Source organism: Podarcis muralis, chromosome 1 (genome assembly GCF_964188315.1).
Source record: "Podarcis muralis chromosome 1, rPodMur119.hap1.1, whole genome shotgun sequence".
NCBI lineage: Eukaryota > Metazoa > Chordata > Lepidosauria > Squamata > Lacertidae > Podarcis > Podarcis muralis.
In genome coordinates this window covers 127,956,765-127,982,576 of record NC_135655.1, presented here as the reverse complement: position 1 = coordinate 127,982,576, position 25,812 = coordinate 127,956,765, and positions in this window count along the sequence as shown.

The window sequence follows — 25,812 nt, the reverse complement described above, 5'->3', positions numbered from 1 at the left end:
AGGAATTGTTTTATGGTTGGGTTACTTCAGTGCTGCATGTTGGTTTTAAATAGTTTTGTACTTCTGTGGACGTCTTTGAAAGATTTGTATAAAGTGCCCGACAAGTTAAGTAAATAATAATGATCAATAGCAACTATTATGTGCCTATTTCCACAGTCTGGTGAGGCTAGTCAAGTGGTTTACAATAGTGTGAGCTGGACCAGTTACAAAGAAAAACCAGTTTCTGTTCAACATTAAAAAGCTATTCAAGATAAGGTTTCCTGTAACCAATGACTAGAACGTCTTTATATCCTCAAACCACAGAAAGAGCCCCATGGTCTCCAGGCCCTGGTCCCAATGACTATATACATTACCTTGATAGCATAAATCAACAGTCACAGAACAAACAGCATAAATCCTGTTTCTTTCTGTTCCAAATGTCTTCTTAATATCATATAATCCACCAGCTGATGTAAAAGTGGGTGATATGATCAAAAGTGACTTTTAAGTCACATTTGACTATGTTGTGCTTCAGAGAAGCAGATATCTTAGTCTAGAGAACAGGGAGGGGAAATGAACCTGTGATATTTTAAAGACAAGAAAATTTATTACGTCTTAAATTCATTTATGCTCCACCTATTATTGTGGCGCTGTGGGTTAAACCACAGAGTGTAGGACTTGCCGATCAGAAGGTCGGTGGTTTGAATCCCCGCGATGGGGTGAGCTCCCGTTGCTCCTGCCAACCTAGCAGTTCGAAAGCGCGTCAAAGTGCAAGTAGATAAATAGGTACCGCTTCGGCAGGAAGGTAAACGGCATTTCCATGCGCTGCTCTGGTTCTCCAGAAGCAGCTTAGTCATGCTGGCCACATGACCTGGAAGCTGTACGCCGGCTCCCTCGGCCAATAAAGCAAGATGAGCGCCGCAACCCCAGAGTTGGTCACGACTGGACCTAATGGTCAGGGGTCCCTTTACCTTTACCTTTTTATTATTGTGACCCATATAACTTTCATTGGGTTTTTTGGACTCTTTTCATAAGGAAGAAAAGTGCCCCGGGGGTGGGGGCAGGATAGTAATCCATGAAAGCTTATGCCATATTGGTTAATCTTTAAGTTGCTACAGGACTCCTTTTTTGTCTTGGACTATGAGTAACAAGCAACCGCAGGCCATAATCCAACTCACAGTTAAGAGAGCTTAAGTCTACTGACGTCAATGGGTTTAAGTGTACTTAACTCTGGTTGGGTTATGGCTTTAGCTTTTAATCCATTCCCCTTGTGCCCCCATCAACTAAAGCTAGCCTGTTTGAAAATCTGATTAATTCAGGGGGAAGCAGTGCCTTCCAGCATTCAACCAGTTATGGCTGAGGTTAATTGGGTGTCCCGACTAGGGAGTCTGCCCTGACTAGTCTTCGTGAATGGAATTCCCAAGGCCCTGACATTCAGTAGACTCAGAACACTGTCGGAAGAGAGGGTCACAGTTTTCTTCTTCACCTTTCCTTTAAAGGATGTAAATGATGGCGGATTTAATATCTCCTTTAGCAAAACGCTTTCTTTTCCTAGGCACCGGCTCCCCACCCCCCTCACTTTCAATTTTGAGAGTAATTAACTTCACTTTGACAGGAGCTCTTCAGTAATAATTCTTCAACAGCAATTCCTGTTTGACTGGTTTATAACAGCTCCTTACCCTCAATTAATAGATAAGATAAACCTAAACCTGATTAATCAAGAGGGACTTTAGGAAAACGGTATATACCTTTATGGCTTTGCATCTTAATTAAACATGCGTTTAACCTGTTTGAAAGCCAAGGACTAATTGGGATAAGCTGTACTGACCCCCAGAGTGGATGTTCCATAACACCAGCTGCACGTTGCCATGTGACCAGGCCCTCTTAATCTTGAATCTCAATTACTATTGGCCACTCTCGCTGTTTTATGACGAGGCCATGAGATCGGAGCTTTACGAGGTGAAGAGAAAAGGAGACAAGGCTAACACTGCAACATTTTTCTTCATTTATGTCCCAAAGTCTTCTTTTTGTGTGCGCAAAGGTAGGCGTTACTAGCGTAATTCCATCATATCACCATAAATTAATGCAGAAGAGCCCTAAAATACAGTGGTACCTCGGGTTAAGTACTTAATTCATTCCGGAGGTCCGTACTTAACCTGAAACTGTTCTTAACTTGAAGCACCACTTTAGCTAATGGAGCCTCTTGCTGCTGCTGTGCTGCTGGAGCACAATTTCTGTACTCATCCTGAAGCAAAGTTCTTAACCTCAAGCATTATTTCCGGGTTAGCGGAGTCTGTAACCTGAAGCGTATGTAACCTGAAGTGTATGTAACCCGAGGTACCACTGTATGGGCAATATGATGGCTTTGGCCATCAGAAAAACAATCCTCATGCCCATCTGATGTTGTTTGCTCCAAGAACGCTTAATTTATGACAACGGTGATTTACATTTTTCAGACATGTTCTGCCTTATTCTGCATCAATAATACTCTCCGGCACCCGTTGCCTTCTTTCTCAAAAACATTTTTCCTGTGTTTTTAACACTAGATGCCCTTAGCTGTTCTAATAACTTCCAGCTTGCAGCATTCAGTTAATGGCCAGAGCATTGGGAGGCTTGCCGTCAATGTTAATAACCCCCTTTATTTTTGCTGTTTTGTTACTTCCATCTGTTGCAACAGGAAGGAAGGGTTAGCAGTAAATGCTGATTATACCTTCCCTGCTAAAGAAGAGAAAGGAAATGAGATGTCAGCAAGAATGTTCCGGCTGACAAAAATATCTTCTGCAATTGCTCTTTTAAACCTAGAAATCCCCGAGTAGGCAGATGCCTTAAAAAAACAACAAAAAACAAATCTGAACACTGGTATAAATATCCTGTTATCTTTTACAAGCCAGTCTATCCAGCAGGCATGGCCTCTACACTTTGCTCATATTACAGTTCAGGTAATCTCTGTAGTGCTCTAATGTTAATGGACTATGATTGTCTACTCATTTTAAGGGGTGTGAGATTCCGGGCCCAGACAGGGCTTCCGTGTCCTTAAGATGTCTGTGACAGGGAGGAAACTCCTGCCCTCAATCCACAACCCTTCCTGGCCCCCTTTTCCCCCCTTCGTGGTCCTTTCTGCTCTTCCTCTGCCTCTGGCATGGTCGAAAGGCCCAATTGTTACCTTGCTCTTTGGGTAAATCTTCTTGCAGCTGATAAAAGTGCGCTTTTGTTAGGGTGTTACCACCATTCCGCTTAGGGAACCCAACATCTCTTCTCCTGCCCACTTTATCTAATCAAGTGTCAACGGATTGGACCACACACCAAGAGCACTGACAAGAAAGCCAGGAGGGCCAGCCCTACTATCAGATAGAGTGAGTTGGACACCTTGGGCAGTTGATTTTGGGGTTCACGAAAGGACAGCAAATTGGTAGGTTTGCTCGCCTTCCCCAGTAGGCGGTGTTGCAGCCGGGCTGCCGGGTCATCTCAGCGATTCAGCTAGGGGGCGGAGGGTTGACGCCCACCTCACGCCGACCCCCGGCTGCGTCACGCACCCCATTGGCCAATCAGCAATGGCGGGGGGCGCGGCCATGGGTGGTTTAAACTGTGGCATGGCCGGGGGGTTCCCTCTTTCGCCTCCTTGCCAGATCTCCCAGCCCACCTGCCCTCTTTTTATGCATTGGTATGACACGACTTTGCTATGGACAAATGTTGGCCGCCAAATTCATTCCCAAACACCCGCAGGGGCATCTTCTGAGGGGCGAGGCATCTCAACGACAGACTAATAATCCTTACCAACCAAGAGGGAAGTGGGTACCTTTGCCGTCTCCCCCCCAAAAAAAAACCTTCTGGCAGCGAAATAGGAGAATCCTGACAACTAAATAGGAATCCCATCCACTCAGAACTCCTGTGTCCCAACTTAACCCTCTCTGCCACTGACCCCAAGGGCAAAATACACATGGATGGCCACCAGTACGATTGCTGACTAGACACAGGAGCCATATTTTCTAACTTGAGATGTAGCCTTATTGGAGTTCTCCGGAGCAGCAGAAAGGCACCTGCGTGGTGTGTCCACAGCAAGTCCAAAGAAATGAGAAATTTCATGCAGTATATATATCCTCCAGGCACCCTCTCCCTCATTCCCCAGGAATCCAACCACGTCAGCCTATACACGCAGGTTGACATCACATATGTTCCTGCTCCGGTATTCTTAACCATAAAAGGGTATTCCTTACTGTACTTCTGACCATAAAAGGGTATTCCTGTTCCTACTCTTATCTTGGAGCAAGAGGTCACCAACTCCAAGAACACACTCTGGCGCTGTTCCCGGACTAGGTCTGTGCATCAGGACGTAAGATAAGACCTAGACATGTCATCCCTACTCCACTGGAACAGGCAAGGTCATCCTTGCCGTCACGAACTGATAAAGGAGAGGGCTCTGAGCACTTGTTTATACAGCTGGGTTTTTGTTTATACATTGACTCAGAGCTCAAGTTAATGGATTTTCGCGAAGGAAAAATAGGGATTTTGGTGCCTGCACAGTCAGTTTTGGGTTTGAGAAACCCGTTCCTTAATTGTAAAAGCCACCTAAACCCAAGTAAAACTTGTTAAAGGTAAAGCAGGAGCACCCAGAGATACCTTGGGAACTTGAGGCAGCAGTGCTCCCTTGGTTATGGGGTACCACTCAGTGGCACAGCTAGAGGGGTGTGGGATGGATGGATTGCCCCAGGCACCTCTGGGCCTGCAGGGCGCCTGAGCTGCTGCATCCGTCCCGGGCGCCCCCCAAGCTGGTGGTCTCTCAGGGGGGATGCAGTGCCTCAGGTGCCCTGCAGGCCCAGTGCTGCCCCAAAAGGGGAGGTGAGAAGGTGCTTTGCTTCATTTTTACAGTCCTCTTGATTTTTACCGCACTCCAAAAGATTACCAATGTACATCAGGAGGGCTGAGTCGGAAGGCAGAATTATTTCCTGCAAATCTCCTCCAGTCGAAAAGGTGTACAAAAGGCATCTATTAGGAACCATGTGCACAAAAAGTGTATATTAGTGAGAATCATGTAAAAAATGCATTTGATTACAGAGAATTGCTTGGGGGGAAATGCATAGAGCTATCTACGAAGTTTCGTTTAGACTTTCTACTTATATTTTTTCACGCAAATTGATGTGGAAATGAGGTGAGCTGAATTTAAGACTGAGGGCAGAGGTAAAAACTGAAAAATGAGAAATTGAATCTAAGAGATGCATCCATTCCTGCCAGTGGGATAGTCTGTAACAAGGCAAAAAGAACCTTGAGGTCTAGCACATTTATTACAGCAAAAGCTTTGCATGGACTATTATTTGTTAATCACATTATACCCAAAAAGGGGGAAGGGTCTCAAAGCAACTTGTATTGAGGTAGAATGCAAATGGATAAAATCAATGAAAAACCAGAACATTGAAAACAATGCACAATCTAGAATGCACAATCATGTGGCTGGCAAAAATGCTTTTCTTCTTCAGGGTCTTTCGGGATTCTGGAGCCATGAAGCCTCCTGACCAGATGGATCTGCCTGTTCACTGGCAACCAGGTCAGGGCCCTAGATTCAAAACACCCTCCAATTCGGAGGCTGGGTCAGTTGTGGGCTCCGTCAGTCTGGGTGTGGTGTGGGGGCAAAATCCCCCACCTAATATATACTTCCAACTAGATCTCCACCATTTTTTGCACCCATGCTTTTTCTCATTTCTTTGCAACGCACAAATGGATATGTCCACCCTGAACCCACCAAACCACAGCTCATCCCCAACAAGAAACCAAAACTTAAGCCCTACACATCACCAGAGATAAGCTTCCGAGTGCAGTACGCGTCTGCCTCCCGGCACTACTGCCCTGAACGAGGGGTGGCTGGTGCTTGGTGCCCCGCTCCCCAAGCCAGTGCCAGCACTCAGTTTTGAGCACGCTGCACACCCACCTCCTGGCACTACCGCCGTGAATGGGTGTGGGCAGCACCGGCTTGGGAAGGTGGAACCATAGAAGGGGGAAGGGAAGTCAAGGATTGAATGCGCGGTTATATTCAATGAAATATAAAACACCCTAATGAAAAATGATACAGTTATAAAAAGGTGGGAATTGAAAGGCATGTACACACACAAAAAATATCCTGAAGTGATTCATGCCATTTTTGTGAAAATTGAACCGGGAACTGAAGAACCTTCCCTTTGAGGGTAGGCATTCAAGGTTTCTCGTTGTGAAAGACAATTGTTGCTTCCATTCCTTTCTGCAGGGCTTTTGCGGAAGACTATCCTGGTGGGTTGCATCTAACATTCTTCGGAATATACTATGAGCAGATGTTTGAGTTTTATGACCCCGGGGGGGGGGGAGGCCTAAAAGATCATCATGTCCTTGCTGGGACTGGGATTCTTGCAAGAGAGGTTTTGGAAGCCAGCTGGAAGGAATTCTGGCTGGGAAATGACCACCTTCACCCACTGACCTACTTGGGTAAATGGCACACCTTCTTCACTCAGGTCCTCCTGCTCTGACCACAACTTTCTATTTCACCACCATCTCCCAGGTCCTCTCCTTGTGAAGTTGGGTGAAGCCAGTGTGGTGTGTGACGGTTAGAGTGTTGGACTCTACCTCTCTTACAGTTAGCAGTGGCTAAAGTAGCCTCTCTGGCCATTATATAGGTGACGCTGTAGCAGAGGAAAAATTAGGTCAACCTTTTCCTTTTCCTTTTCCTTGCTGATGGGATGAACTGGGAAAGTGGCCAAGAATACCACGATTCCTACAAGCCCTCAGAAATGAAATTCAGGAGCTTCTCCTCCCCTGATTCGATGTTTTCATTTCCTGTGGAGGCTCCGTATGTATTTCATCCTGTTGGGCTGGGGCTGGAGGTTTTACTTCAGAATGCTTTTTTTAGGCCTTTCATCAAGGGTTATTTTGTTCTCTCAGATGTCTCGGGTGCTCCCTTTATCTTTTCAGCTTCCTTTTCGGCCTCATATAATTTTCTCTTTGGGGGGGGTCTCTTTTCTGGGGCTAGGTGTGCCTATCCCTTTTTTGCCCAGGTCTCCCCTATCTTGCTTTCCACAGGCAAGCAGGCTTTTTCTGAAACCCTCCAGGATAGATCCCAGGGTCCTTCTGCATCTCACACCTTCACCCAAGTCTGGAAGAAAAGAAACTGGAGTACTGTGTCCAGTTCTGGGCACCACAGTTCAAGAAGGACACTGACAAACTGGAACGTGTCCAGAGGAGGGCAACCAAAATGGTCAAAGGCCTGGAAATGATGCCTTATGAGGAACGGCTAAGGGAGCTGGGCATGTTTAGCCTGGAGAAGAGGACGTTAAGGGGTGATATGATAGCCATGTTCAAATATATAAAAGGATGTCATATAGAGGAGGGAGAAAGGTTGTTTTCTGCTGCTCCAGAGAAGCGGACACAGAGCAATGGATCCAAACTACAAGAAAGAAGATTCCACCTAAACATTAGGAAGAACTTCCTGACAGTAAGAGCTGTTCAACAGTGGAATTTGCTGCCAAGGAGTGTGGTGGAGTCTCCTTCTTTGGAGGTCTTTAAGCAGAGGCTTGACAACCATGTGTCAGGAGTGCTCTGATGGTGTTTCCTGCTTGGCAGGGGGTTGGACTCGATGGCCCTTGTGGTCTATTCCAACTCTATGATTCTATGATTCTATGACAACCAGTATCTTAGAATAATGCAACTGGTTTGTCCACAATGAAGAGTCTTAACTTATTCCAATGTATTATATCCATATTGAGAGCTTTACAAACCATACTATAATTAAACTGATACAACTTGTTCAAATTCTGGGTGATTTGTATCCCCAGATATCTAAAACTTTTCCTGGCTGTTGGAATGTTCAACATTGCTATAAAAGTCTGTTGTATATGGATGGGGTGGTGTATGAAAAAAACATTACCTCTGTTTTCTTAAAAGTAACTTTCAATCCTGAGACCCTGGAGAACTGTTCCAATTCTGTACATAGTATTTTGCCTGCTGTGATAGGGTCAAAGGTGCATAAAATTATATCCTCTGCAAAGAGGCCTGAATCATGCAACCACTCCTGTACAAGAGAGGGCATTGCATAAATTGATTTTTGATGGGTCTAGAATTAATACAACTACCAGGGCTGACAGAGAGAATCCTTCCTTCTAAACTAAAAAGCCCCAACCTTTCCACATAAGGAAGTTACTCTTATTACCCTTGATAATTTAGGTTTTACTTTTCTCCAATATTCCAGGTCTCAAAGACCTGTTTTAACGTGAACTGCAAGGCTCCTCGACCCCCTTGGCTTCTCACCCCCTTTCCTGGGAAGAGTCCAAAAGAGTCCCAAGACAGGAGCTTTCTGTTCATGCTCAGAGGAACTCATGGGGTAGGACTCCTGAGGGAGGAGAAAGGGGAGGGAACTGGAAGGGGAATATATGCTCTGTGCAAATGACTGTGAACCCGTGCTTGTTTTGTGAATCTATCACACTTGCTCCTTCTACCAGTTCATGGATGGTAGAAATAAAAGCCTTTTCTCCTAAACTATTCCTTGAGTGTCTGTTGACTCCCACTCCCTCTCCCGGGTGCAATACTTTTCCCCACCCGAGGGCAAAGCCTCATAAGGCTACACAATCATGAGGTGCCTATCCAGTCCTATAACTTCTGCTACCTGCTCTCACTCACTAAACCACCTCTCAGATATTTACTTGTCTTCCTAGCTCCTAACTGTTCCTGACTCTGCTTATTTCGCTACACTAACTCAACCTAACCCCAGACTCTATCCCAATTCACTCCCACTCCAACCACCCAACTCCCAACTCCCCAGGGGTGACAATCTGTGCACCGCCCACCCGCGACTCCCAAGGCAAGCCTACCATCGGGGCCGCAGCAAAGCGGCGCAGCTCCCCCCCTTCTCCCGACTCGCTGTGTAGGCTTGGGAGTCATGGGGGGTGCCGAATGTCACCCCCCCATCAGGATGACACCCTGTTCATCCCGCATCCCCCACACACACCGCTTGCTCCATCCCTGGCCATTGCAAAGTCCCTCTGAAGAGGCAAGGAGAGATGTTTCCCCCCCAGCTCCCATTGCTGGAGGTCCTAAACTACTGAAAAGGGTTGTGGAAGATCGTGCAGCTAGGGAAAATGTACAAAACTAGTTCAAATCTATGTTGGAAGTGTAAGGAAAAGGAGGGGACATTTTATCATATGTGGTGGGATTGTAATGTAATTTTAAAAAATTGGGAAATGATATACAACGGATTGAAGAAAATGTTCCATTTAATGTTTGTTGAAAAACCTGAAGCATTTTTGTTAGGAATTGTAGGGAAAGATCTGCCCCAAAAGCTGAAAAACATCTTCATGTATGCGACAACGGCCGCCAGAGTTCTAATAGCACAAGGATGGAAGACTGAAGAAACCCCAACTAAAGAATCATGGCAAGAAAAATTGATGGACTATGCAAAACTGACATATAAGCTACGGGACAAGGATAACTGTGACTTTAAAGTTGAATGGGAACCCTTTACAAAGTATTTGAAGATGCAACAAAGCGAATTGGACTCCTTGGCTGGCTTTGAATAAACATGCACAAACTTTTTATTGATAATAATCAGCTAAATAGTTTGAGGATCTATACAACTTTGTAACATGCAGAAAACAGCATTCTCAGAGAAACCAAAGATTGGAACTGAGGGAAGTCGGAGGGTGGGGTGGGAGGGTGTGGGGAGGAAGGAAAAATGGGGGGCAAATAAGGATGATATGTTTCTGGATAATATGTTTTGTTTTAATTTTGAATTAATTTTTTTTTTTTTAAAGGGTTGTGGAAGATTGAAATGGTTGGCCGCCTTTTGCTGCCTTGACATCTTCCTGCTATTCTGTTATGCCCTAAATGATCCCATTGGGGAAGAATCTTTCCCCCATCCTCTCCCTCTCTCTTCCATGGATGAATAGCCCTGCCCTGCTGCTGTTGCCATAACAGATTCTGTCTTTCAAGACGCTCTGCTATTCCCCTTCTTTTCAAGGTAAAATGAAGGTGATTCACCCCCCCCCCCGTGGTCCTATAACGCACCTGCGCTCAGTGTTAATTCAAGTCAGCATCCCGTAGTGGGAGCCCAAAGAGCTGGGGTCATATGAGCCTGTTTCCTGCTGTCACCATGGTGACCTCTAAGATTCTAACTGGCCAGAGAATGTTATAATTCAAAAGGTGGTGCAGAGTGATGGGCAGTTGGCTTAAAGTGAAGGTGCCAGGATTGAAAAGACATCCGTTAGGGGAAGAGCAACTGAAGTTATGACAAGTTTGAGTCACAACAAGCCCTACAATACCCTGGTTGGTAGGTAAAGGTAAAGGGACCATTAGGTCCAGCTGTGGCCGACTCTGGGGTTGCAGCGCTTATCTCACTTTACTGGCCAAGGGAGCCGGCGTACAGCTTCCGGGTCGTGTGGCCAGCATGACTAAGCCGCTTCTGGCGAACCAGAGCAGCGCACGGAAATGCCGTTTACCTTCCCGCCTGAGCAGTACCTATTTATCTACTTGCACTTTGACGTGCTTTCGAACTGCTAGGTGATCAGGAGCTGGGACCGAACACGACTTCCGGGTTGGCGCCATCGCCGAATGGCGGACTCCCTCCGAGCTCCGGAGGGAGCCTGCTCGGCAGGGCTCGGGTTCTACCGCGCCGGCGACGCGGGGACCCTTAAAAACCACGGCCACGGAGGCCGTGGACATGGAGACTCGGCTGGCACCGTTAGCGCCCTCCCGACTCGTGAAGGAGCCTTTTTAAAGACTACGGATCGGGTGCCGGGGAGAAGCGTGGTGCTTTGAGTCCTCTGCTATCCCTGCCGAGCGAAGCCGCATGCCATCCGGCGGAGAGCGCTGACTTCTTCCATTGAGAATTCGGACTTTTAACAACAACCCGTGAGTAATTTGGAAACCGGGTTTAATAGGAGAAAAAAAGGAATTTTTTTCGGATTTGATACAAGCGGGGGGGGATCCAAAAAGGAAGTCAGTCCCCCTCCCTACTGTAAACATTCTAAAACAAGGATTGGGAAACCAAGATCCAAAAAGAACTGTATTTCTGATAAAAACCAAGAATTCCACGATGGGAAATTACAAGAATTGTGCTGGAGGAAGAATAGAGGGAGAAGGAGAACGTAACCCCCCCCCCCCCCTGGGAACCAGGAGGATGGAGGAGAGAGCCTGGTGAAAAGAGACGGAGATTTTGACAGCTGTCAAAGTAGCTGTCAAAGTCGGAAATTCAAAGAGGATTTTATTGCGAGGACTTTGCTGGTTAAATTGGTTACAAATTGTTACAACTTGCTAAGATTCGGATACAAAATGGCGAAAACATGGATAACAATCGGACTTTTGGACTAGAGAAAACAAAGTTACAACAATCCCCCTAGAGGAGTTTCGGGACATTACAAAGATGGTTGTAAGTGGAAAAATACCTTCGGAATTTTACAGGACTCCTTATCTTCTGGGAAAGCTGCAAAACTGAAACAGTATTTTGTCTACAGGGCGTCCATATTAAACGAGACAATAGAAATTTCTATTGAAGAGGGACTGAACGCAAGTTTTTGTTCCTGAATAACAAACGACCCCTGCAGAGCTACTAAACTTCTGAATTAGAACGGTTTAGCAGCGGAACAAGAGGGAACTGGACTACAACTTGGAAAGAGCAATGAGGGGAATTTTACAGTTTTAAAGATTAAAGACTAAGGAATTAAAGGTCCTTTAGGGCCATTTCTAGATTTCTAGATTGGAGATTCGAAGTTAAATGTCATAAAAATAACTTTAAAAATAACTCTAAAAAAGAAAAAACCTGCAAGGAGCTGGGGCAAAAATGTGATTTATGGATTTAAGAATTCCAGGCAGACAACATAGATTGGTGGACAGGGGGAAACTAAACCGGGGAAGGGGGGGGGGGGAAGAATTAGAATCCAAAGGCTTGTCAACTATTTTTTGAATTGGTTTTCTTTTTTCTACTATACTTTCTATTTCTTATATGTCTATTTTGTGGGGTGTTTTTATTATTAAAAGAAAGGGAAATTGTGGAATGAAAATGGGGTGGGCCTTGGGGAGAGAACTTTTGATTTTTATTAAGGATATTGATGAGGATTGTATAAATTTAAATTTGAATAATGGGGTAAACAATTTAAGTTTTAAATTAGATGTGAGAGCTTGTGGAGCCAACAATATGAAAGGGGAATATGGTAGGGGTGGGGGAGGGGGGAGTCCCAGAAAGTGGATGTACGAAAATAAGGTTCTAAATGTACTTCTATTTTTACTTTCTGTACTTTGAAAATTTTAATAAATATTATTTTTTAAAAAAAAGGAGCTGGGACCGAACAACAGGAGCTCACCCCATCACGGGGATTCGAACTGCCGACCTTCTGATCGGCAAGCTGTGGTTTAGACCACAGCGCCACCCACATCCCTTCAGAGATAATTTATGTGGTCCCCCCCAAAAAAAATTTGACCGGGTTAATCTGGATACCTAGTGAAGTCACAGGCACCGGCTAAATCTTACACCTATTAAGCTCACCTGTTTCTATAATTCGGTGAGATAGGGGTTACAACAGCAACAAAGATCATCATTCATCTAAAGAACAATTGCTATTTCTGGCTCTCATCCTGAGAGCAGAATCTAACCAAACTGCTTTTGGTTCTGGATCAATGTGGATCATTTATGGATATTTTCTTATTTATCTACTCCTTTTCCTCCCAAACTGATGTTTTGTGTTGTTGATCCCTGGAAACTCTTGGTTCGTAGGCTGCTTTGGACAAGTGCAATGTACATTATTCTACAAAATGCAATGTAGCTTGACCGTAGTACTGAAAATAAAAATGTGATTTTGAAGGAGCCTCAGACTTCATTGGCACATCTAGTGAAAAATATATTCAAGACTAAGTCCCATTGAAGGCCATTGATTAGGCCTCAGTCATGTCTTATCTAAACACCATGGGGGGGGTACTGGGACCCTGACTAATTGTGGTGGTGCTGTGGGTTAAACCACAGAGCCTAGGACTTGCCAATCAGAAGGTCGGCGGTTCAAATCCCCGCGACGGGGTGAGCTCCCGTTGCTCGGTCCCTGCTCCTGCCAACCTAGCAGTTCAAAAGCACGTCAAAGTGCAAGTAGAGAAATAGGTACCGCTCCGGCGGGAAGGTAAACGGCGTTTCTGTGTGCTGCTCTGGTTCTCCAGAAGCGGCTTAGTCATGCTGGCCACATGACCCTGAAGCTGTCTGCGGACAAACGCCAGCTCCCTCAGCCTATAGAGTGAGATGAGCACGCAACCCCAGAGTCGGTCACGACTGGACCTAATGGTCAGGGTTCACTTTACCTTTTACCTTTAAGGGAATCCCCCCTTCTCCCTTTTCTCTTGCTGTCTATCACAGCATCCACTTGTGTCTATGTTACTGTCTCTAAGTTGTCCAATGATTTCATCTATTCCCCAGCTATAAATCCTTAACTTCTCAGCTGGCTTCATGGGAGAATGAAGCAGAACATGTGGACATCTCAATGGCACAATTTCCTACCTGCCATGTTGATAGGAATGCTGAAATAACACAAATAGGCTAAGCTGAGAGCACTCCTTGCTTACTGATCGAGCGTCCGGCAAGAAGTGGACAACGGAATAGCGATGATGCAGAGTTGTTTCTTGCTGTCTCTATGGTAACCCTGCAGAATGTGAGGGAGGGGCTAGGAGAATATTAGAATCAGAATCAGATGGTGTCAACATGGAAGGTGGAAGAGCAGCCCAGGGGTGAGAAAATGGTGATCCGTTCACCTTTCCTGGTTGACCACTGGTCTTCACACCCTCCAACATCTCTCTCATGAAAATAGGAACACTCTATTCTATTATGACTATGATTATGTTTATTTGTACCCCACCCATCTGACTGGGTTGCCCCAGCCACGTGGGAGGCTTCCAACATATATAAAAACATAATAAAACATTGAACATTAAAAAAACTTCCCCTATACAAGGCTGCCTTCGGGTGTCTTCTAAAGGTTGTATAGTTACTTATCTCCTTGGCTTGGGGGTCGCATAACTCCATACCGCTCCAACATTTCTCCAAGAAAAAATGAGGACGTCCTAAGGAAAAGCGGGACATTCTGGGATCAAATCAGAAACTGGGACAGCTTCTGTAAACCCAGGACTGTCCCTGGAAAATAGGGGCACTTGGAGGGGCTGCCATTTTCTGCCTGAGGCAGCAAAATGTCTTGGACTAGCCCCACAGAGGGCTGCTAGGCAGTAAAATCAGCATGGAAGCCAGATAGCTTTCTGTGCAGCAGATATTATATACACCCAGAAAGATCCTTGTGCTGATTCTGTAGTCATGAGCATGACTAGGTGCTCATGAAAGTGGCTTTCAGACTGTCCACTCCTCGAAGCAATGACATTCAGAGCAATTGAACAGGTCTAAGTGGCTCCTTCAGAATAATCTGAATGAGCCATATTTTATTGTAATACCAAGGATATTATTGCAACATATGTGACCTCAGATTGTTGACATTTCAGTACTGGATGTGATTAGGCATTTGCAATATAAATTAGAATTGTTAATTGCTATCTTAGGCTGTGTTCGCGTTACCAGCTTAAAATGCAGCTAAGTCACTCTTTTTTTGCAATTCAGATTGAAGCTGCCTTGGGGGGAAATGTAGCATGACAGGATAAATACGGAAGAGGTATGGATTTTGGCTAATGTCCTGTGAACTCTGCTTCACACACTGGGTGAAGGGACACACAAAATGCAGAGTAAACAGCCTTAGAGTCTTGTGTTTACTGGCTAGTGCCTTCATTGTTTTCTAGGTGTTCTCCTTTTTCCTTGTTCTTTCTTAGTCTGGGAGCAACTTTTCTGCCCCTGTTTATCTGTATGTGAAAGGCTCTCATGCCAAAGAGCTTGCCCCATTGCATAATCTGCAATAAAGGTAAAGGGACCCCTGACCATTAGGTCCAGTCGTGACCGACTCTGGGGTTGCGGAGCTCATCTCGCTTTACTGGCCAAGGGAGCCAGCGTTTGTCCACAGACAGCTTCCGGGTCATGTGGTCAGCATGACTAAGCCGCTTCTGGCGAACCAGAGCAGCACATGGAAAGGCCGTTTACCTTCCCGCCGGAGCGGTACCTATTTATCCACTTGCACTTTGACGTGCTTTCGAACTGCCAGGTTGGCAGGAGCAGGGACCGAGCAATGGGAGATCACCCCGTCGCGGGGATTCGAACCGCCAACCTTCTGATCGGCGAGTCCTAGGCTCTGTGGTTTAACCCACAGTGCCACCCACATCCCTATAATCTGCAAATTATGGAGGGGGGTATATGTTGGGATGGGGGGTTGATGACTTCTGAAAAGCCCTTTCACAAGTAAGTCAACCTCATCCCTACAAGCACTGGTTTCCAGCAATATTGCCAGAGCACTTCTCAAGTTGCTGAGAAACAGTGGCCTTTGAGGCTAGAAAGCAAGGTTCTTCCTATTATTATTATTATTATTATTATTATTATTATTTACATACTGCCGTTTAGGGACGTGAGTGGTGCTGTGGGTTAAACTACAGAGCTTAGGACTTACCGATCAGAAGGTCGGCGGTTCGAATCCCCGCAACTGGGTGAGCTCCCGTTGCTCAGTCCCTGCTCCTGCCAACCTAGCAGTTCAAAAGCACTTCAAAGTGCAAGTAGATAAATAGGTACCACTCCGGCGGGAAGGTAAACGGCATTTCCGTGCGCTGCTCTGGTTCGCCAGAAGCGGCTTAGTCATGCTGGCCACATGACCAGGAAGCTGTACGCCGGCTCCCTTGGCCAATAAAGTGAGATGAGCGCCGCAACCCCAGAGTCAGCCATGACTGGACCTAATGGTCAGGGGTCCCTTTACCTTTTTACCGACCTATACCCAGAGGTGTCAGGGCACTTCACAGAAAAGATCAACATAAAAGCCACAATAGATATAATCTAAATAAAAAACAACCCAATAACACACACATCCCCCCAAAAGAGCCATATTTTAAAAGGGCATAGGATGTCAATCAGATCAAGCAAAGGCCTGGTTAAAAAGGAAGGTTTTTGCCTGGCCCCTAAAGGTGTATAATGAAGGCGCCAGGTGAACTTTCCTGGGGAGAGCATTCCACAGACGGGGAGCCACTGCAGAGAAGGCCTCGTGTTGCCACCCTCCGGACCTCTCGAGGAGGAGGCGCACGAAGAAGGGCCTTAGAAGATGATCTCAGTGTCCAGGTATGTTCATATGGAAAGAGGCAGTCCTTGAGATATTGCGGTCCTGAGCCATTTAAGGCTTTATAGGTCAAAACCAGGACTTTGAATCGGGCCCAGAAACTAATTGGTAGCCAGTGCAGTCGGACCAGGATCAGTGTAATATGCTCAAACCGTCTTCCTCCGGGGAGCAACCTGGCCGCTGAATTCTGCACTGGCTGAACCGTCTTCAGAGGCAGCCCTACGTATAACGCATTGCGGTAATCTAACCTTGAGGTTACCAGAGCATAGACGACGTAGTTTGGCTATCCCTGTCCAGGTAGTTTTGTTGTGAGGATGGCGGTTGTATAGCCATCGATGGCTTCTAATTGGACGGTGGCCATCTTGCATTATTGGGGCACATCGCTAAGACCTTCCCTGCCTGGCTGTGCCATTTTGAGCAGCAAGGAGTACCAATTCCCTTTTCCTCTAGGATTTATGGTTTTCAGCATATTTCTTCTTCGCATGATTCCCTTCTGTGAGTATCATTAGCCTCTCCCTCCTATGTATTTTCTCATTACAGGCCTGCCCTGATGCTCCCCCAGACTTTCCCCCACATTCCTGTCCCCTTCAGTGCCAAGGTGGGATTCACTTCTACATTGCACTGGGCATGTTTACTTCGCCCCACACTCAGACGTCTAAGACTCTGACTGCAATGTGACGAAGTAGCTCATCCGTTGTCTTCAACATGGTGCTAAGGAACTCCTTGTGCAAGACGAACAACTTCCGCTTACACAATGGGACTTCCCCTCCCTTCCTGCATCCCCCAAATCTGTTCCCCTAACTCTCCAGGGCAGATTTGGGGGTGTTGCGGTAGGGAGAGAAAAGTAGGGGGTGAAGAATTGCATTCTGCAAGCAGAAGTTGGTCCACCTGAGCAATTATTTAGTTGAATAACACTCTAAGATTTTCCTTCTCAGGGTATTAGATGCTGTAGAATATGTCTTCCATTCACTGGCACCCTATAACAACATAGCATAAAGAGTAATTTTTATTAAAAAAGAAGAAGATAAGTTTTTAAGGAGAATCAAGGGCAAGAGAGATCCTGCATGATATAGATATGTGTGTATATATATATTACAACTTCCATTAATGTTGAGAGCCGAACCGGCAGAGAGCTTACAACTAAAATTCTGAATTAACCCAGCGGGGTAGTAAAAGGCTACAAGCTACTCCCATAACTCAAGCAAGCGAAACTGATGCTGGAATGGTTGTAATAGGGAACTGACAGGGGTACGTGCTCATCTGTGAAGAGAGTCGTTTCTCATAACTTCCTCGACATGAATAGGAAGTGAAGATGGATTGGAGATTGGCTCTGAAATAAGAACAGGCACCTCCTAAACAGAGCCATTACTGCATTCCAGGAAAATGACAGATGGGCTGTGTTAGTTAAGGGCTTAGTACCATATTGTTTGCATTTTACTCTTCCAGATCCAGGACTGTAACATGTCGATAGCTTTTTGTACCTTGAGGCTTCCCCTCTTGAACTTCAAGTCGTTCCCGCAAATTCTACTCACCGGAATAAGGTTCTCAGCCCATTCAAACCACAGCGCATTGTCAACCACTCTTTTAAAAAATAAGAATGGCAAGTCGACTAGGGCAAAATCTAGAGTCAAGTATTGTGGCTGTTGATAATCCCTATGCACAGGGTGGGTCATGGGAGAGTATATTCATGCCTTTCTAGGAAAATAGGGACACTTGGAGGGTCTGTGGCAATGGCTCCTACCTATTGGAAAGTGCAACAGCAGGGATCTTTCACTTCGTCACGTAAGAGTTATCAAAGTCAACCAGCCAAGAGGGGGACAGCTGGAGGTGTCACTTAGCAACCAGGCAGAGCAGCATGATCTTGTGTGAGGTAGCACATGCTCTAATTGGCTGTGTAGTTCTGAGGGAGTTGTTCCTCTGTTTGTTTCATTGAATGTTACCCTGCTACATACAAGGCCTGACGTAAGAAAGAAAGAAAACCTCTCTGTTCATTCCTCCTCAGATTATTCCCTGTGTTTTCTTCAGTTTTGGCAGTAATGTGCTTCAAGACTTTTCCATCTGCATTCTTTAAGTGGCTTTCCTAACACTGTTTTACAGATATGTAAATAACTATATAACTATATGTATATGTAAACATTTTGTCTTCTTTAGCTTTTTTTGCTTTTTTTCTTTTCTTTGGTTATTTGTATCTATTTCTTTTTTGTATTTAATAAAATTTAATAATAATAATAATAATAATAATAATAATAATAAAACATACTATCAAGTGGCTTTGCTAACACTGCGTGCATATAACCAAATGCACATAGGAGCGCCATGAGTGATGGGGAACCATGGTTGCACCAAGATTCCTGATAGCGCTATAGGCCCTAAACATGGACAACTGTATCGTATCCTCCAACATTTCTCCGATGAAAATAGGGATGTCCTATTCTATATCCTCCAACTTTTCTCTGATGAAAATAGAGGCATCCTAACAAAAAGCGGGACATTCTGAAATCAAATCAGAAACTGGGACGGCTTCTGTAAATCTGGGACCGTCCCTGGAAAATAGGGACACCTAGAGGGTCTGCTGTATATCTGCCAGTATATCATCCCAACACATGCAGAAGCCATGAGAGGATCATGGCATCGGTACACAGGTCAGAAGGCTCTCCCCACATCTTGACTGAATGTGTGGAGGCAATCATGAAAAGATGGCTATTGAACTTCCTCTTCGATAATTACTTCAAGGCTGGATAATGAATTTGTGGTCTCCAGGAAACACAAAAAGAGTTAGCCAGAAAAGAGGGTGAAAAATTCCAGAGAAGCCTGATTCAGAAAATTATGATGGGGAAAGGGAAGAGGGAGTGAAACTGTCAAAAGAGCTTATCTATACTTTGAGGCTAATACGTTTCAGTTATGAAGTAAGCCTCCATTTTCCGGACTGAGTGCTTAGATTATGGTCACACAACATGGCAGGGAGACAGGGGAGACCTGCCATTGATCTCTGGACACAGCACAGCCACATTTTAAATGACACCAGCCCAACCACCTGTGGAAAGCATCACATTTTTTCCAGGCAACAAAAATGTGGTATCCCCACAACAGCGGCAATACCTTCAGGGACAAAAATTCCACCAATCAAATGAATAACAACTCTAGAGTACAGGGGAACCGTGTGTGGAAAAGTCATCACTTGAAAGCAAGTTACAGTCATCTTACCAGTGAGATTTAGATCCAAGTAAGTGCTTTCCATTTAGACCACCTGTTTTAGACTACGTGAGCAATATCGTCGTTTTTAAAAAATGGATTAACTCGTCAGTAACGGCCGCAATGCCTAGTTGCTGTCTGATCTGAGGTGATGAACAAAATGGCGCCCCTCCTTCATTCCATGTGCAGAAGCTGGCTGGACCAGCAGTTGAACCTTACTTCAACACTACATCATTTTTAAACAAAACCAAACCAATCATTTACAGCAATAGAATGTTGTTGTTGTTTAGTCGTTTAGTTGTGTCCGACTCTTCGTGACCCCATGGACCAGAGCACGCCAGGCACTCCTGTCTTCCACTGCCTCCCGCAGTTTGGTCAGACTCATGTTTGTAGCTTTGAGAACTCTGTCCAACCATCTCATCCTCTGTCGTCCCCTTCTCCTTGTGCCCTCCATCTTTCCCAGCATCAGGGTCTTTTCCAGTGAGTCTTCTCTTCTCATGAGGTGGCCATATTGGAGCCTCAGCTTCAGGATCTGTCCTTCCAGTGAGCACTCAGGGCTGATTTCCTTAAGAATGGATGCGTTGGATCTTCTTGCTGTCCCTGGGACTCTCAAGAGTCTCCTCCAGCACCATAATTCAAAAGCATCAATTTTTCGGCGATCAGCCTTCTTTATGCTCCAGCTCTCACTTCCATACATCACTACTGGGAAAACCATGGATTTAACTATACGGACCTTTGTTGGTAAGGTGATGTCTCTGCTTTTTTTTAATAATAAAGTTCTGCAATAAAATGTAGAACTGTACAATAAAAGCCATGTTAAAAAGTTAAATACAGACATCAATTGTGAAAGGATGTATTCTTATTCCCTGAATAGCCCTGGCAGGCAGAATAGAAATGTTTTCTGCAGGTGTTTAAAAGTTGGCATAAAGGTAAAAGGTAAAGGTACCCCTGCCCATACGGGCCAGTCTTGACAGACTCTAGGGTTGTGCGCCCATCTCACTCTATAGGCCGGGGGCCAGCGCTGTCTGCAGACACTTCCGGGTCACGTGGCCAGCGTGACAAAGCTGCATCTGGTGAGCCAGCGCAGCACACGGAACGCCGTTTACCTTCCCGCTAGTAAGCGGTCCCTATTTATCTACTTGCACCCGGGGGTGCTTTCGAACTGCTAGGTTGGCAGGCGCTGGGACCGAACGACGGGAGCGCACCCCACCGCGGGGATTCGAACCGCCGACCTTTCGATCGGCAAGTCCTAGGCGCTGAGGCTTTAACCCACAGCGCCACCCGCGTCCCTAAAGTTGGCATGGAAGGCACCAATTATGCACAAAGACAGGTTTCTTCTTGTCAAATGAGCCTCACCAGCTTGGCTCCCAATTGTTCCTTTGCTGAAATGAGGCACACTCCATCAGTTGATGGGCAGCAAGAAACCACCTTGCTCCAATAGCGCAAAACTTTTTGCACTGGACAGGCTGCTAAAATAGAGGTTTCCCATCCCCTCTGCTTTAGTTGCACCCTCAGTGTAAACCGCTTCATGCTCCGATCCTTGCAGAACACAAGCTTGCTCCGTTGACTGTGAGAAAGCCACTTCCGACCTTGGGAGGAAGTGGTGTTGCGGGCATCACGCCCCAACACGCGTGCGGAGGCTGGGAAATCCTCGTCCGCCTCATCCCCGGGCCAGCCAATTGGCTGGCCCAGGGGTGTGTGGCTTGCCTCATTTAAGGCAAGCACGGCTGGGAATCTCCCTCTTTGGCCACTCAGCTGCGTTTGTTTCCCACCCACCCTCCCTTCAAGGTTCCTCTTTTGACCTTGCTATGGACCTCGGTTGGTTGCCGTTAAGGGGCCTGGTAGGAATTTTTTCCACTTGGCAAATTGGCACCAGCCATTTGGTTTTTCGCCTACCTCGCAGCAAATCGTCACAACTTTCTCGGCTTTGGTGGTTAGGCATTAGTATGGGTATTGTTATGTAGATGTATGGGGGGGGCGCCATCACCTCCTCCAAATATTGAAGGGTAGTCCGTGGCCTTGTCTGAAGCCTATGGAGGTCAAGGCCTAAAGCGCGCCCTCGAGAGGTGACCCCACGGGAGTCCCTAGTTGATGTGCATCAGCAGGGCTCCCCCTGCTAGTGTTAACCCTTCCCGGTCTTCAAGCAATCAGGCTGAAGCCGGATAGTCAATAGGACCAATGCCTAAGCCAATACCGCTCATCACCTGTAACCAATAAAGTTGTGGCCAAATTTTAGCCCATTAACCTAAATTACTGTGTCCTGTGTCTTTATTTCTACTGGTGGGAGGCAGGATCTCGCCACGCAACAAGCTCCCAGTTGATGCGGAGTGAGTTCGGTGTGGCACATTGGGCTAGCAAAACCCCTTGCACTGTGGTTCCAGGTGCCCAACGACCAGTTGGCTACCGGGCGCTTGGAAAATGCTGCACGAGGAATTTGAGACCGGTAGGCAGCATTATATATTTGTTGCTGAAAAGGCCCAGAGTGGCAGCAGAAGTGAGGACCTTACAGAAAAAGTGTAAGTTAGGGCTGAAGGACTTTTCTCACACTTGAAAACACTTTATTCCCCCATTCTTGAAAACTGAGTCCAGTGCGGTGTGTGCATCATTCAACAACAAAAAAATTATAATTTTTAGAAGGGCTCTTTTCATTCTTTTATCACAGTGAGATGGCTCAAAACCTTCTGAGCAGCCCTCAGATACTGTGTGGCGCTTGTAAAACATCACATTCCCCTTTCTTTCCCTATTCCTGATAGTGACACAGGACAACTTGATATCGGGTTTGATAAGCCAGTTTTCTCCTGAAAAGTTCATTACAAAGCCTTATTGTCTATCATCTGGCACTGCTGTGCATCAGTCTTTATTAGCTCCCTTGTTCTCCCAGACCTCCTCTTCTATCATCCCACATTATTCCTCCTTTAATCTTATAATTTGCTATTGTTCGTCAGCCTCTGTAGTCGGTTGCTTTGTTTTCGCGTCTGCGTTTTGTCTCAATACAAAACCCCGTCATCGTTCATCATTGTTAATGCTTCTTTCATGAACCGTTCTAATTTTAAAGACACGTGTGGCTTTCTCTATGGAGAGGGGGTATTCTGGGCATCCCCTGCCCCTTTGAAGACAATGACAATTTAGGGGACTTGGTCTTTTGTTGGCTGTGCAAAGAATAAGCAGGCAAACTCTGAGGAGGGGGGGGCATTTAGTAAACAAAGCCTCTTGAGAAGCCTTTATTGCAGCGAAATTGCTTGCACCTTTTTGCAATACCCCTTCTCCTGCCTCACTGATCCCCTTCCGCCGTCAGGGATCCCCCACTTTTATAAAACCTGATGGCTTCCTACTCACCAATCCCCACCATAGCTGTCAAGTGTCCCTTATTTGAAGGGACAGTCCCTTATTCCAGCGCCATGTCCCGCTGCTGTCCCTTATTGATGGATGTCTCTTAAATGATGTCCCTTAAATTTCAAAGGAAGCAGCTCCTCTCCCTCCCTCCCTGCCAGCCAGGGAGGAAGGAGGCTCCAACTGTGTTGCTTGGCTGTGTTGCTCACCCAATAAGAAGTCTAAGAACGACTGGGGGGTGGAGCTTGCATGCCTTGTGTGTGGCTAGTTAATGCAAGCTGAGGGGTTTTTTGAATGCTGGACGGCATTTTATTGCACGTGCTGCTGCAAACTTTGCAGTGCAAAGCCAGGCCGGGAAGCCATCTTAAGTTGAGGCTACATAGGCTTTGTGGCGCATGTGATTCAGATTCTATTCAGTTGAACCTCTGGTTACAAAGTTGGTTGGACAGTGTTCTCGAAGCTACCAGCATGAGTTTGACCAGACTGCAGGAGGACAGGAAGACTGGAGTGCCTGGAACAGGTGAGGCTGCAGGTCCCTTATTTTGGCTGCTGGTCCCTTATTTTCAAGGCTGCTGGTCCCTTATTTTCAAATCGGTAAGTTGACAGCTATGATCCCCACCAGTGGAGATTATGGAGCAACCGCACACATAAATACCACATGCATTTCTGAATTGCTGCATCTCAGAAAGGATATTGCGTAGAGGTGGGAAAGATGCAGAAATGGGCAACTGAAAATATCAGGGAGCTGGGGCAATTCCTTTCTAAGAAAATGGCATACTATGTTTGAAAAGGAGAGTAAAGGAGGACATGATAACAGTTTATAAAAATTATGAATGATGTGCAGAAATTGGGTAGAGAAAGGTTTAGATCACAGGGCAATCAGAAGGTTGGCGGTTCAAATCTGTGCAACAGAGGGAGCTCCTGTTGCTTTGTCCCAGCTCCTGCCAACTTAGCAGTTTGAAAGCACACCAGTGCAAGTAGATAAATAGGTACCACTGCGGCAGGAAGGTGAACAGCATTTCCGTGTGCTCTGGCTTCCATCTCAGTGTTCCGTTTCGCCAGAAGCGGTTTTGTCATGCTAGCCGCATGACCCAGAAAGCTGTCTTTGGACAAATGCCAGCTCCCTCGGCCTGAAAGCGAGATGAGCGCTGCACCCCATAGTCACCTTTGACTGGACTTAACCATCCAGGAGTCCTTTACCTTATTTTTAAGAGAAAGGTTTTTCTCTCTCTTAAAAACATTAGTCGGTGATAGATTTGGGACAGACAAAAGGAAGCGCGTTTTCACAAAGCACATAGCAAAATTATGAAATCTGCTGCCACAACATGTGCTCATAGCCACTAACTTGAGTAGCTTTGCAGCGGGGAGGGGCGGATTAGGCAAGTGATCAATGGCTCCCACCCATGGAGGCCATGCGTCGCCTCCAGGATCAGAGTCACCATGGTCTCCTGCAGTGGGACTCCTCTTGTGACCTAGCGGAAGGCTGCATCAGCCTGTCTGGTCTGTGTGGGGTCGGGAGACACTGCGGGGGCTGACGTGACCTGGTGAAATCTTGCACTGGTCTGCACATCATCAGAAGACGCCACATTGACCTCTACAGCCTCCACTTCCTCCTCCGGCACCACAGACACACTCCCAGCTTCCAGAAGTGCCACGACAGAAGGAGGAAGAAGAATGGCAATATGTGGGGTTTTCCACTTTGGGGATTCCATGCTCTGGTGAGAGCCAACAGAGAACCAACAAACGCCCGTCTTTTGGTCCCGTGCTCTGGCCAAAATGGGACATCTAGGTTTGGGATCAGAAGCTGGGTCAGCTTCTGTCAATCCATGTTGTCCCGCTTAAATCGGGGCACTACCGTCTTTCCCTGAAAGTAAGACATCCCCTGAAAATAAGACCTACTTCCAGTTTTTCCTCTCGCTGTAATATAAGGCATCCCCTGAAAATAAGATCTCCCCGATAATAAGGCCTTCCCCGAACATAAGGCCTCCCCGGAATATAAGGCCCCTGAAGCTACCATAAGGCATCTGACTCCTCTGGACCGTAGCGGCGGGCGCCACTGCGCAGCTCACTGATTGGCCGCAGTGCAGCCAGAGCTGTTCAGGCAGTGTGAGGTCTCTTTAAATCAGAGAGCCCGCGCCACCTCCAGGACAAGCTGCCGCCTGCTGCTCGCTCTGCCCTGACGGAGTCTGGCTTGTTAAGTTGTGGGTGAACATATCAGACGACACAGCGATTCTTCAAACAGCTCTTGTTTATTCACAGGCCAGGACAGAACTGAACTGAAGGGTTCAGCCAGCCTGCTTATATAGAGCTCCAGTACAACGTAACTGTAACAATTTTCTAAAACTATCCAATCACTGAGCGTCACTTTTGATCCCTTATTTGCATAACTATCTACAGTATCCCCCTGCTGGCCCAGGGTGAGAGCTTCAGTACATAACATGGCTGACTCACAATTAGACAATAAATGTGTACCATATTCTTTTTTATGGAAAAATAAGACATCCCCTGAAAATAAGCGCTTCTTTGGGAGCAAAAATTAATATAAGACACGGTCTTGTTTTCGGGAAAACAGGGTAGGAGGATACGACAAAGTATCATTGGTAGCAGCCATTAAGAACTTTATCTGCTAGGAACCTGTTAAGTAGGAAACTGTGATAGGAACTGCAAACAGTCTGCAAATTTTTATGGGTCGTGCCCCCTCCCCCCCATGCAGGGCCTTCTCTAAAGAAGACAGTTTTGTCCACCTGCTCTGCCAGGAAATAAGTCTAACGCTTCTAATAATGGCACGGCAAAGAGGCTTCTACTTTTGGACAGGCATAAGACTTACAAGAATTATGCGTTTGCTAGGCCATTAAGAAACAGTGGTAAATTTGTGGCTGGCTCCAGAGGGAGCTGATGAAATATGGCTTGCTTTATCAATGCTTTCAAGTAATAAAGTGTGATGGTTTAACTCGTGGAGATTTCTTGCACTTATTTCCAGAAAACTACCTCAGTCATAAAAATGGGGTTAGAATTGACAAAAGTTTGGCTCCTACTCCAACAGCCATCAGTTCGGCCATTACGAATGGTGAGCTACAGTAAGATACCACTGTAGGTACTACTGTACTCCCATAATAGTGTCAGTCATCTTCATTTTTAAAAACCT